This window comes from Convolutriloba macropyga, chromosome 2 (assembly GCF_964194025.1).
Source record: "Convolutriloba macropyga chromosome 2, txConMacr16.3, whole genome shotgun sequence".
NCBI classification, from domain to species: domain Eukaryota; kingdom Metazoa; phylum Xenacoelomorpha; order Acoela; family Convolutidae; genus Convolutriloba; species Convolutriloba macropyga.
Window position 1 is genome coordinate 27685122 of NC_134469.1, and position 13121 is coordinate 27698242.

The window sequence follows — 13121 nt, forward strand, 5'->3', positions numbered from 1 at the left end:
AGAGGCTTCTGTGGAATGAATTTTAACAAGCTTCATTAATTTATCGCTGAATGTTTTTAGCCTAGTTTTTTGAGCGGCGTCAATTTTTTTCAATTAAATCTGTATCTGTTTCTATCTCTATTATATGGCACGCAGGTCTATTCTTTCGCAGCTATCCCGGCAATCTGCCGACTATGTTTGTAATTTTTTTTTGTTTTAGTCTTACGTTGATGTTTTTGAGAAGTGATGAAGGCCGTTTGCGAGACAAAATAACTTGTTATGACCATGTTATGAGTTATAAGTTTTTGTACCCACAAATACAAACATGCAAAAATTTTTTCAAGTTTTTTTTGAAAATTTTTGTCATTTTTTAAGTTTTTCCAGCTTCAGGGGCCCGGAAATTTCCTTTGTGGTTTGACAATGGAGCACTGCATGGTTTGTAGTAGTAATGGATTGGTTTTCAACATTTTAATGTCCCGAAATGTGGCATTTTTATATAAAATTTGCAATTTTTTCAAGGTTTTCTAAAGTTTTTTGTCAATTTTTGATATTTGTCCATTCGCAAGTGCCAGAAAACCTATTCCACGGTCTGATAAACATTTACTGCATGGTTGTTGGCTTCAATGGATTTGTTATCAGCAATTTAGCTTTTCGATTTTTAGAAATTTTTTGATAAAATTTGCATATTCAAGTTTTGTCAAAACATTTGTCTTATATTCAGTTTTGCTTGCCTCAGTAGCCAGCTAACCTCACCCAGCGTGTGATAATATGTTATAAGATAACTGCTAGGGGGCAATTGAACGGTTTTCAACCTTTTAATAGAACGAATTTCTATTTTTTGAAGGTTGAGATTTTTTCTAAAAGTTATTGCCTATCGATCTTTGAGCCAATGAATTTTTTAATGCTTGGAATGGGGTTAGTGGATAGCCTCTAGAGACAGAAATGATTCTGAAGATTTTAAATCACATTTTTCAGAAATTTTTCTTTACATTTAGCAATCGATTTCATTTCTTATATTTTTCGGTCATTTTTGAGTTAATCGATCTTCAAGGGCCAATGATTTTTTTCAGGTCATGCAGATAGAATACTGGACCGATTTCAAAAACAAAAAATGGCCTTGAATATATTTTTGAAGAGATGTTTTTTAAAGGGATGAACCTTTGCTAAGGGAAAAAGCTTCAAGAGTTTTTGGTAATGAGTATATTTTTGTTTAGTTTGTTTGATTGTTTTAGTCTCTCAATTTTTTGAGATGATTTTGTTTGTTTTGGCTTTATTTAATTGATCTTCTGGTTAGGTAGAGTACTTTTAAGTTTTTCATTCAATTCTTTGAATTGTATTTCAGGACTTGTCCTGCTATGTTTTTTTACTTCGTCGAATAAAAAAAAATTCGCTTTACCTCATTTTGCCGCTTTTTCAACATTTAGCGTGATATCTTTTTGACTTCTCTAGGCTAGTTTCTCTCTTCTCTCATTCTGCTAAAAGTGATTTTGAACATCAGTTGCTCAGCAAAGCAATCCAAAATGAACAGAGTCAGTAAAAAAAATTGAAGTCAGAAGTAGAAACGGGATAAACCCATAACGCCCAATTTTAGATGCCCGCTATTTGAACGTCGTTCCTATAAGTCTTAGTAACCATCTCTAATGCTTATTTCTATTGATAGTAGCCCCTGTAGTCTCTCTCTAAGAAACAGAAGTACGTTATGTTCAACTACGAAATGCCATCAAAATAAATCGGACTTGAAAAATGTTTTTGTACAAAAATTTTTTTTCAATATCTTCTATTCTTTCAATCCCAATCATGCTTATTGGAATCAACGGCGGCTATTTTCCGGCAATCTGCCGGGTATGTTTGAATGTTTTCCTTCTCTTCCTCTTTTTTGGATAATTAAGTCAAAAATGTGGATGAATGGGATTAGAACACTGTGTGCGAAAGCATATTACCGCGCCTCCTTGTGAAAAAATCTGTTGTCATTCATTCAAGTGTGTAAGGAACGAACGCTAAGTCAAAACGAGTTCGCGTAGATTAAAGTTCATGAATTAAGATTTATGGTAAGGTTTAATTTGATATATTGACATAAAGTTAGCACGCCTACTGATAAAACGCCTACAGTTCAAGTTATTGTGCCTGGTGTTTTTCTTCATAAATTTTGCGACTCGTTAAATAGAACAAGGGTTTGAAGCTAGAAACACCAGAGTTGAAAAGGAGAATAGACAACGAAGTCGTTAATCTTAACGTGCGTTCCCAGATTAGGGTTTGTTTGGTATTGGTACTAGACCCTCTAGCCTCTCATTGAGAGACAGGAGTATGTTCAATTGCGAAATGACATCAAAATAAAACGCACTTAAAAATGTTTTTATACAAAAATCCATTTTTGTTGATATTTTCTTTTCTTTCAATCCCAATAGAGTTATGGCAATCAACGGCAGCTATTTTAGGGCAATCTGCCGGGTATGTTTTTTATTCTACTGATTTGTCTGCCTTTTATAGCTGGGCGAGATAATATAGTAAAACCCGAGGTGATATTGCTCTGAAATTATTAAGTCATTAAAATATTACGTCATTAAGTCGCTGAGTAGTTCTTTTAAAACCTTATTAGTATCTAAGTATGTGATTCACAAAAACTGCCGAGGAGAAAATTATCTTATTTTTCTGGATGTGGAGGTTTAAAATCCATACGATGTGCAACATATGATTAGATTGAATATTCAGGACTGTATCAATTCATCGAACCTTTTTTTTTGCTTTACCCGTTTTGCCGCTTTTTCGACATTTTGCGTGAAATCTTTTTGACTTCTCTAGGCTAGTTTCACGCTTCTGTCATTCTGCTCAAATTCCTTTTAAACAGCAGCTCCTCAGCAAAGCAATTTAAAATGAATAGTCAGTATGAAAAAAATCAAAGTCAGAAATAGAAACGGGATAAACCCATATAGCCCATTTTTAGATGCCCGGTACTTGAACTTTGTTCTAATAAGTTTTAGTTACTATCTGTAATGCTTATTGGTATTGATAATAGACCCTGTAGCCTCTCACTGAGAGACAGGAGGATGTTCAATTACGAAATGACATCAAGATAAATCGCTCTTAAAAATGTTTTTATACAAAAATCAATTTTTGCTGGTATTTTCTTTTCTTTCAATCCCAATAGAGTTATGGGAATCACCGGCGGCTATTTTCCGGCAATCTGCCGGGTATGTTTGAAAACTTGTGACGTAGTCTCATTTATGACATATCCCAGCCAGTTTTTGATGAAGCAAATATTAATCAGTTTTACTTTTTCATGTTGCAACTGATGTTTTTGTGACTTCGACTTTATTTGTTTCCAAAATTTTTTTGATTTTCGATCCTGGTCAATGAGGTTTGTTCTCTTTGGTCTTTTTGGGAGTGCTCTTAAACTGAGGCCCTATTGATGTTCAAAAGTCAACCATTCGTTACTTTTAATTTTTCAGTTGGTGGCTTATGGTGTTAACTGCTTCAACTTTGTGTTTTTGTAAACAATTGTTTGGAATTTAAGAACTGCCGAATTGAAGTTTTAAGACTTAGTCTCAACTAATGAGTCGTAGAACTAGCTGCCTAAGGACTAGCAGTTTTAGCTATCTAATTTCTATTGGTTCAACGGTTATTATTGTTTTGACTGTATTTGGTTAACTAAATTTCTTGTTTAAAAAATATTTGATTGAAAATGTTTGTTTTTAAACAGGAGAGTTTTTGATTTCACCATTTTTATCCTAATTTTTAACCACTTTTTTATCCTAATTCTTTCGAAGTGTTGTTTAGCTCAGAAAAGACAGGTTGCACGTTCTTTTTAAAAAGCTGTTATAGCTGTTGTCGTTTTAACTAATTGGTTTACTGATTTTATAGCTCTCATGCTTCATAAAATTTTTGTGGTTTCTAGGCGTTTGCCTCTTTTCAATTTTTTTTTGTTTTCTTGTCAAATTACAACATCAATGACGGTTTCCATTGGCTTTGTTGATTAGAGAAAGTAAACATAATGTTGTTAGTGAAAATTGCATAGTTTTAACTTCTTCAACACTGTTTTCTCCCAACGTTTTGTTGAATTTTTAATGTATGATGTGTTTGTGGGCTTTTTAATATAGTTTTTAGACATATTCTGGATACGACAGAGCTCGACGACTTCCTAGAAGAAAATCTATTGGATAATTTTGTTGATGGCTAATAGTTATATTGATTTTGAAATAAATTGTTCTCAAAATGATGAAACTATTTTTTTGGATTTACCTAGTCCCATTAAAGACCGGCCCCATATTTTCGTGGGAAGTACTTTTTGTTTTTGGTGGTATTTAAATTTGTCGCATACTGCATGTGATGCTACTTAGTCTTTTGTCTGGTTTTATCTGATGTTCTTTTGTCAATTTGTTATTAAGTGTGTCAAAAAATTGTCTTTGGGTTTTTGTCGTAATCAACGTTTGTTTGTGATGGCCGCGCTCATCTCAGCTGGCTATTATTGTGCTCCTCTTACTTTGTTAAATTCTTCGAATGAAAATTTGTTTTGCTCTACCTCTTGCCGCTTATTGCACATTTTGCGTGAAATCGTTTTGACTTCTTTAGACTAGTTTCCTTCTTCTCTCATTCTGCTCAAATTGTTTTAAAACATTAGTTGCTCAGCAAAGCAATCTAAAATGACTGGAGTCATAAAATGAATCAAGAATAGAAACAATAATCTCGAATAAAAAATCTAGAATGGTTACCATCTCTAATGCCTCTTGGTTTTGATACTAGCCCTTGTATCCTCTCCACAAGAGGCAGAAGTATGTCTAACAGTGGAATGAAAGCAAATTAATTAGCACTCAATTTTTTGTACATCAATCAATTTTTTTTCCATTTCTTCTCTTCTGTCAATCCTAATCGGCGTTATGGGAATCAATTGCGGCTATTTTCCGGCAATTTGTTGCAATGTTTGTTTACTAGTAGCCGCTGTCAGCCTCTCAACGGCTATTATTTAAGCGCTATCCTTTTTCAAATTTGCTTTACTTTTTGCTTTCAAATGTACTTTACGTTTTTCGTTTTACATTGGTCACGATTTATCACGCTTGACTTCTGTCTTACCTCACTCACTATTTCAGTTGAATGGATTTCCATTTTTTCACGCATTGAATTACGCAATAAAGTGAATACGGTCAAAGTCAAAACAATCAAAGGCAAAATCAAAGGAAACATGATAAAGCCCCGTCATTAGTGTAAAAGGTTATCAAAGTTCATTAGAGTGTTTGCTAGCTGTTATTGGTATTAAGTTTATTAGCTTTCAGTTTAGAAGCAGAATTAAGCAAAATTTGGAATCTAACTGAAACTGTACGAAAAATTAGAACAGTTTTTGACACTGAATAGAAAACCGAAAAAGTCGACCAGTTCTCCTTTTGTTTTCTGGTTCAATCCCGATGTGCATCAAGCGCGTCTGTGCTGCTGGCTCTGTTTGAATGTGTATTTTATATTGTCTCCTGATCCCGTTAATGGCAGGTCTCATCGAATGTCCAAGGCGGCATTATTCATGTCGTTGCCTCACTAATGAGAAAACGGTGTTTGAACAAAATTTCGCTTTCTCGCTAGTGGTTTTTTGTTCACATGCGGCAATTTCACTTTGATTTTTACTGTTTTTTTCGAGTTTTTGGATCGGATTTTTTTCTAAATGGTTTTTTGCAATCCATTCATAGTCCGTTTTAGGTCTAGTTTTTTTAGTCAATGAAAATTCTTTGAATTGTACGTCAGGACTTGTCCTGCTATGTTTTTTTACTTCGTCGAATAAAAAAATGTTTCGCTTTACCTCATTTTGCCGCTTTTTCAACATTTTGCGTGATATTTTTTTGACTTCTCTAGGCTAGTTTCTCTCTTCTCTCATTCTGCCAAGAGTGATTTTGAACATCAGTTGCTCAGCAAAGCAATTCAAAATGAACAGAGTTAGTATAAAAAATTGAAGTCAGAAGTAGAAACGGGATAAACCCTTAAAGCCCAATTTTAGATGTCCGCTATTTGAACGTCGTTCCTATAAGTCTTAGTTACCATCTCTTAAGCTTATTGGTATTGATAGTAGCCCCTGTAGCTTCTCTCTAAGAAACAGAAATATGTTCAACTACGAAATGCCATCAAAATAAATCGGACTTAAAAAATTCTTTTGTACAATTTTTTTTTCAATATCTTCTATTCCTTCAATCCCAATCATGCTTATTTGAATCAACGGCGGCTATTTTCCGGCAATCTGCCGGGTATGTTTGAGTGTTTTCCTTCTCTTCCTCTTTTTTGGATAATTAAGTCAAAAATGTGGATGAATGGGATTGGAACATTGTGTGCGAAAGCATATTACCGCGCCTCCTTGTGAAAAAATCTGTTGTCATTCATTCAAGTGTGTAAGGAACGAACGCTAAGTCAAAACGAGTTCGCGTAGATTAAAGTTCATGAATTAAGATTTATAATGGTAAGGTTTAATTTGATATATTGACATAAAGTTAGCACGCCTACTGATAAAACGCCTACAGTTCAAGTTATTGTGCCTGGTGTTTTTCTTCATAAATTTTGCGACTCGTTAAATAGAACAAGGGTTTGAAGCTAGAAACACCAGAGTTGAAAAGGAGAATAGACAACGAAGTCGTTAATCTTAACGTGCGTTCCCAGATTAGGTTTCAACCTCAATTTATAAAATCGAAAAAAATAAATGTGGTGGAATACAGCAAAAAAAAATTGTCAGCGCTCATAAAACATCAAGTTAGATGAGTTAATAAAAGTATTTTTTTAGACTTTGCTCCTTTCTGACATGTTACCTAGTCCAGTTGAGAACCGGTCCCATATACTTTCTAGAGAATTCTATGTTTTTTTAATGCTATTTAGACTTTTTCTGATGCTACATAGTCTGCTGTCTGGTTTTATTTGATGCTTATTTGACTTCGTTATTATTTGAGTCAACGTAATCAACGTTTGTTTTTTGTTTATTGAATTTGTTGTTTATCTTATCTCCTAGTTCCAATAATTGCAGTTCTCATCGGGTGTCCAAGGCGGTTTTATTTAATTCGTTCTCTCACTAATTACTGGTGCCATTGCCTTCCTAAGGAGTTAAGCAGAATGTATCTGGTATTTTCAGTTGTATGTTGATGGTTGTTATGACATTGCCCTTTTTTATACTTGTTTTCGTTGAATTGTTACCCAGTCTCATTGGGGAAAGACCCTATCTGCTTTGAAGTTTAATACAGGTTGATTGGTTTAGTTAAATACAGGTTGATTGAGCTTGACTGTAAGTAATGTTTTTCTTGGTTTGTTTAACTGCCGCCACTTGAGCTCAGCTGAATTGCTGAAAGAGTGACGAACTCAGATAACGCAAATATCAAGAGGTGAAGCTTTACAAGAATCACTCGAATAGTCAAAACTGCCGAGAAATAGTTTTGCGTATAATAGACATACAGACTACGCTGCTTCAAATTTTGTTCGAGAGCATTTAATCATGAATGTTATACTTTCCTGGTTTTTTTCAATCGTCAAGTACTGTCCATTTCTTAGAGTTGAAGACAGCTAAACATGTGTGCTTTGATGTTTGCTTTGTGGGTCGAAATTTTGATCGTAAACGTTTACGTCAATTCAAGAACAAAAGTTTGTTACCACAGACCAAAGAGGAAATGAGTAAGTTTAATTTTACAAAACATCGGGATAGAACTTAAATGCCCTTAAAAAGTAGGATTCGTAATAGTTTTTAACTAGTCAAGAAACTTGTACAAGTTTTTTCAGAGAAAAGAAGATCCACTTGATAATAGCGTTTTCAAGAAATTTTTGGGATCCTGACATCCGAGCAGCTAACCATTGAATAAAGCCAATATCACGAGTTGAGTTTCGAAAAGCAGTTTCTGGCGGGCAGAAAATTCAGGAAAACAAACACAAGTTTAAATTGTTTTTGTGCTGACACTAAATTAGAATTTCAAGTTCATTGATCAATAACCTTACCAAAAGCATGGAATGAACTAACTTTGGCCTGATATATCGAAACTTAATCTTAATTTCGAAACTTAACTTGAGCTAACTATCTAAAATTGGGGTAAACCGTAGTATGTTCAAAAAACAATGAAGTACTATCATGCACTTTCAAATTTCGCTTCTCAAAATATCTGGTTGTTCTGCCTGGATTGCTGAGAACTGTGGGAATTGTTTAGCGTAAGTTTCCTGATTTCCTGAGCTACGATTCAAATTTAATCTCATTTTCCTGTGATATTAGTTAAAGTACAAGAAATACCAGTCAGAACGACGCATTTTTTCTTGCAAAAAGTACCAAATAGTTGAACTTTGTTGGGTGTTTTATTGTTAGTTAGGGTTAAATTGATTTACCTTCTGCCCTTGTTATCTGCTCTGCGACAACATGGAAGAGTAACAGTCGCCGGAGTTTTTTTGCTATGGTGGCTCAATTTTGGCAACTCAGAGACATTTGCAGTCGAGACTCAATTTTCGTCGCCAATTGGAATATGACAATTGGAATCTTTGACCCAAATTTCTACTCTCATTTGGCCTCAAAACTCAATTATTTGCACATGATTCTATTTTATAGGGATTTAAAAGAAGTTGGTGTTTGATTTTTTGCTCGTTTCTCTTTTTTTTTATAAACATGCACGTAAATATTACAAATTTTTATATATTCTTAGAGCCATTATCCAAAGCTACTTTGTTTTTCAGATACCTAATGAATATAGTTATATCTTACTTGTACTTGGATATTTTCTGTTTTTTGAAGGTCAGAGTTTTTTTGCTTTAAGCTAACAAGGAGGCTCGGAAATGTGCGTACGCACATAATGATCCGACCCCCGCTCATCCACATTCTTGACTTAATTGGGTACCAAATGATGAAGAGATACCAAAACTTTCAAAAACATACATATCGTTCAATAAACAACCAATGGAAAAAAATAATGCTACGCTAGAGGGCCGATAAAATTTGTTGATAAAAGGACTGCTAGAAAGAAAAATAATAAAATTCAAACAACACACATTTTTGACCGATGTCTATAATAAAAAAAATAACAAAATCAAACTTGCATCAGATAAAACCTAAACAAAACAATTTAACCAAGGCTTCATTACAAAAGATATGGGACCTGTCCTCAATGCGACCTGTTGACAGGTCGACAAAAAAAGCAAAGAGGTGCGAGGTTCAAAAATACGTTTATTTTTTGAAAACAATTTATTTCACAGTTATTAATGTTATCAGATATCAACTGACATCATTAAGATGTTCATTTATATCTCCACAGGAAGCAACTGAGACATGCCATCTTCCAATGTTCAATTGCGAAAAGTTTCAAAGCCAATGGTATCTACTTTTTTTGTTATAAATTAAAAGGAAAACAAGAATCCTTTAAAATGTACAATTATAAAAAATCTCGTAGTAAAGATTTTATAAAATCTAGTAGTAACAGTAGTGACAAAGCCGAGAAACAAATGTTTGAAGCCAAAACCGTTAAAAAGATTAAACTATAGCTCTCTGGAAATGGTTTGTGACCTGTGTTTACAGAGACTGAGCTACAAATCGGTCGAACAACTATTTAAAATAAAAGACGAAGCTCAAAAACCCCAATGTTTTTGAAAACAAATTGTTTCAGAATTCACAATGGACTGAAGAATTCAACAAAAAGCGATGGATTAAGGTGCAACACCTCAGGAAGTCAATTGGGAATGTTATTCATGAGACTAAATCACCACACTAAAAATTAACAAATACAGGCAGAAGCCAAAACCTCACAAATAATTTCACGACACCACAGTGCTCAAGGCACTATGTTCATGAGATGTTATATGCAAGAACTGTAAATCATTACTTTCTTCTCATCTTTACGTCAACGAGTCTTCCTTATAAAACGACTACCTAGACATGACAAAAAGAAATCGAAAAATTGAACAGTACAGAAATCTCAAAAACTGTTTACAAAACTAAATGGTCGAAGCAATAAGTCACAACGTATAATCTAGCGGAAAGAAATGTTTGAATCAACAAAAGTAAGTGCGTCTTCTAATTAGTGAGATTGACTTAGATTCTGACAAAAATGAGAGCAAGATGAGACAGTTGAAAAAATTTTTTTAATATAAATTGAAAGTCATTAAAACAAACAGCTACAAACTGAAATCTTTTACTAATATGAGTTATGGATTCAGGAGAAGCATTTGAGACCTATTGTTGTCAGGTATATGGCGTACAAAAGCAAAAAGACAGACAAACATAGGCAAAAAGAAAAAATCCACAACATTTTGCGAGATAACTGTGTCTCAGCCCAAAAAGCATAAACTAATCAACAAAAACAGTTGGCATATCCAGATACGCCTTTTTCCAACATTAGGTGTTTTCCTTACTATCCTTTCCTTTAATTGGTTTTGTTAATAATGTGATAATTCGACAAGGAAATAAAATGAATTCATAGGCAATTTTACTCAAAAAAAAAAAATTGGAAACGCGTAGTATCAAAACAAAGAACCCATTAGCTGAATAGAAAACCGTTACCTACCATAATTTATAACTCACGGGAAATCGGTTTCCACCTGTTTTTAATGAGACTGTGCCCGAAGTTGAGAAAAATGAGATAAAATTTCGTCAAATTTCAAAAATTCATCAATTTTTTCTTAAAACGAATATATTCACAGTCATAACAGACCTTAGAAAACAATTGAAATAGTTGTCTATGTTCCTTTTTGCCTCCTAATAAGTAACGGAATCGTTGATTGAGGACACTGAGTCATTGGGCTATAAGTATAACAAATGAAAGCAAAACTCAAGAAGTCCATAAAATTTTTACAAAAACAATTGGTAAGAGCCATAAAAACAATGAGCTTAACTCTGAAACCATGATAAAATCTCGTTGGGCTTCGTTTATTGTAAATAGTAACTGTAATTAATTGAGCCCTGATTTGAAATTAATGTCAGTAATTTACATAAATAATATTTACATAGCGGAAAAATTTTGAAAAAAAATTTGCGCCCCATTAAAGTCTAGTAATTTTTTATCGTAAGGATCCATGGTGAGATCAAAATCAGCCCAAATGGTACTGCACGTCTAACAAAACACTCATTTTTTCAATTGGTGTCGAAATAGACTAATTTTTAGAAAATTTTTTAGGTTGTCAAAAATAAAATGTAATTTGTACAATTATCGAGTTTGAATTTGCAAAAAAAAAACTGGCAAAATTATAATTCCAGAAGACTCTTAAAACCAGCGGGATCGCAACTAGTTCTTTTTCAAGCTTAAGAAGAATATGGCTGCATTTTTAAGGTGTCTACTTCCAGAAAATTTGAAGCAAGTGGGCAAAAAAGCAAATTTGGTCCCATTTTTTAACGAAAAAAGGCTGAATTTTGAAAAATTTAGCATAAATTCCAGCCAAAAACTCGGATTAAACAATTCAGCAGCTCTCCTCTATCTTTAGAGATAAAATCAACAACAGTATTGTCAACAATTTTAACATTTTAGCAAAATTGACACAAATTTGGTCAAAAATACCAAAAATGTGAATGAAAACAGCGTCTAATATTCACAAAACCTTAAACCTCGATAACTCCCTATAAAAAGCGCAAATTGGATTCTACTTTTTAATCCATATTCTACGCTGGACGGGCTTTCTAATGATACCACTCACAACTCTCTACGATGATTATATCGATCGGCCAAAATTGTCTGAACAAAAAAAAACGCATTTGAGTATATAGTTCCTCCCCTTGTAAAGTGGATCGGAAAAAATATATGGTTCAAGCTAAAGTTTACATCTTTCCGAATTTGCTGTAAAATCCTCTCTATCGATCAATCGAAATCAGTGGAACCATGCTATATAGATGATGTACTGTTTGCTGTTAAATAACGTGTTTTTTTTTAATTGTTTTAGTATACTCACTATTCGACAGTAGCTCAGGTCAACGTGCGTGCATTTATTACAATATTACTACCCAACCGCCTGCTGTTCAGATATTATGCATTACTTTGAATGTAATGGAGCCTTCGCCACCTTTTGGCTTCGCGTTACGAACTCCTGTATCCAATCGTCTTTCACAATTTTGCGAGCAAGAGATTAAAACTTGAGATGAGGCCAAATCCTGACTTTTGTAGCTGAAAATTGTCCTTGTAGTGCGAGGCTGGAATAGACTATACAATAACTTGCGGAATGTTTTGTTTTGTGGGTCACATATATGTTAATGGCGTAGACTGCGTTAAAATTATTCGTGATTTATATGTTCTTAAGCGTTGTATGGTTGGGCTTAGGATATTAACAGATAGAGATAGTTGCTCTTATGTCGATGGCTTATGTTCTTACAAGTTGCATACGTGAGTTCTGCTAGTCGGAACAAGTTAAATGTCCTAAGATTGTTGAGTCATTACTACGGATGGTCTGATGTTGATAAAGAGGAGCCGTACGTAAAGTAAATAAATCATTCGATGTTAGGTGCTCCTGTAAGTCATGCATTTAGATACTATTCCTTGTTGCTACAGAGTGTCTTTATATTAATAAATAGTTTGCTTGATTTTTGGATAAAGATATGTACGGCATTGTTGGTTTACCTAAATTATCTGCTTTTTATTGCTCTCAATCGATATCTGAAGTATTTTCGATCAAGCTGTTTATTATATTTTTCCGTTCGACCGTGAATGCGCTGTGCCCCCCCCTCTCCGTGGTATGTAACCGTCTAAAATTGCTAGGTTCTCAACTTTTCAGTAGTATACAATATTTATTATTGCTAGCCCCCTTTCGTACGAGTCTATACAATCCATTAATCAGTACGAAATTCAGAACAAATTATTAATTTGTACAAAAACGAAAATCAGTGCCCGTGGAGCATACTAACGAAATCAAAATATGTGTTCTTGGATAAAAGGAGAAAATTTCCTCTAATTTTTTTTGTATGATCGTGTTTCAATGCATATTTCAACTGTTGTTTGAGAGCATTTCATCCGAACTTACTCGCTTGTGTTTATTGTCCCTTCTAGTTTGCAAATTAAACTATGGAAAATAATGGAAGAGGTTACGTCAAGTGCAATCAATTGAAGAGTGCAGCCGGAATGATTGGATCATAATTTGTAGGATGATGTGATATGATTGACCAATAGTTTGATTGGTGGCCGATTAAACAAATCGGTGCTTTTCTTTTATTGTCGTACGCCTAATAGTATTTTCTCACTTGTTCTGATTAC

General features: G+C 33.9%; 1 protein-coding gene across 1 annotated transcript in view; it reads left to right on the top strand.

Moving 5' to 3' along the window:
* LOC142358589 (uncharacterized) overlaps window positions 1-11863 on the top strand; it is a 63214-nt gene extending 51351 nt beyond the window's left edge. The window contains exon 6 of the mRNA XM_075410015.1: window positions 11821-11863. The gene's annotated coding sequence lies outside the window, so the exon portion shown is untranslated. The remainder of the gene's footprint in view (window positions 1-11820) is intronic.
* The last annotated feature ends 1258 nt before the right edge of the window (window positions 11864-13121 follow it).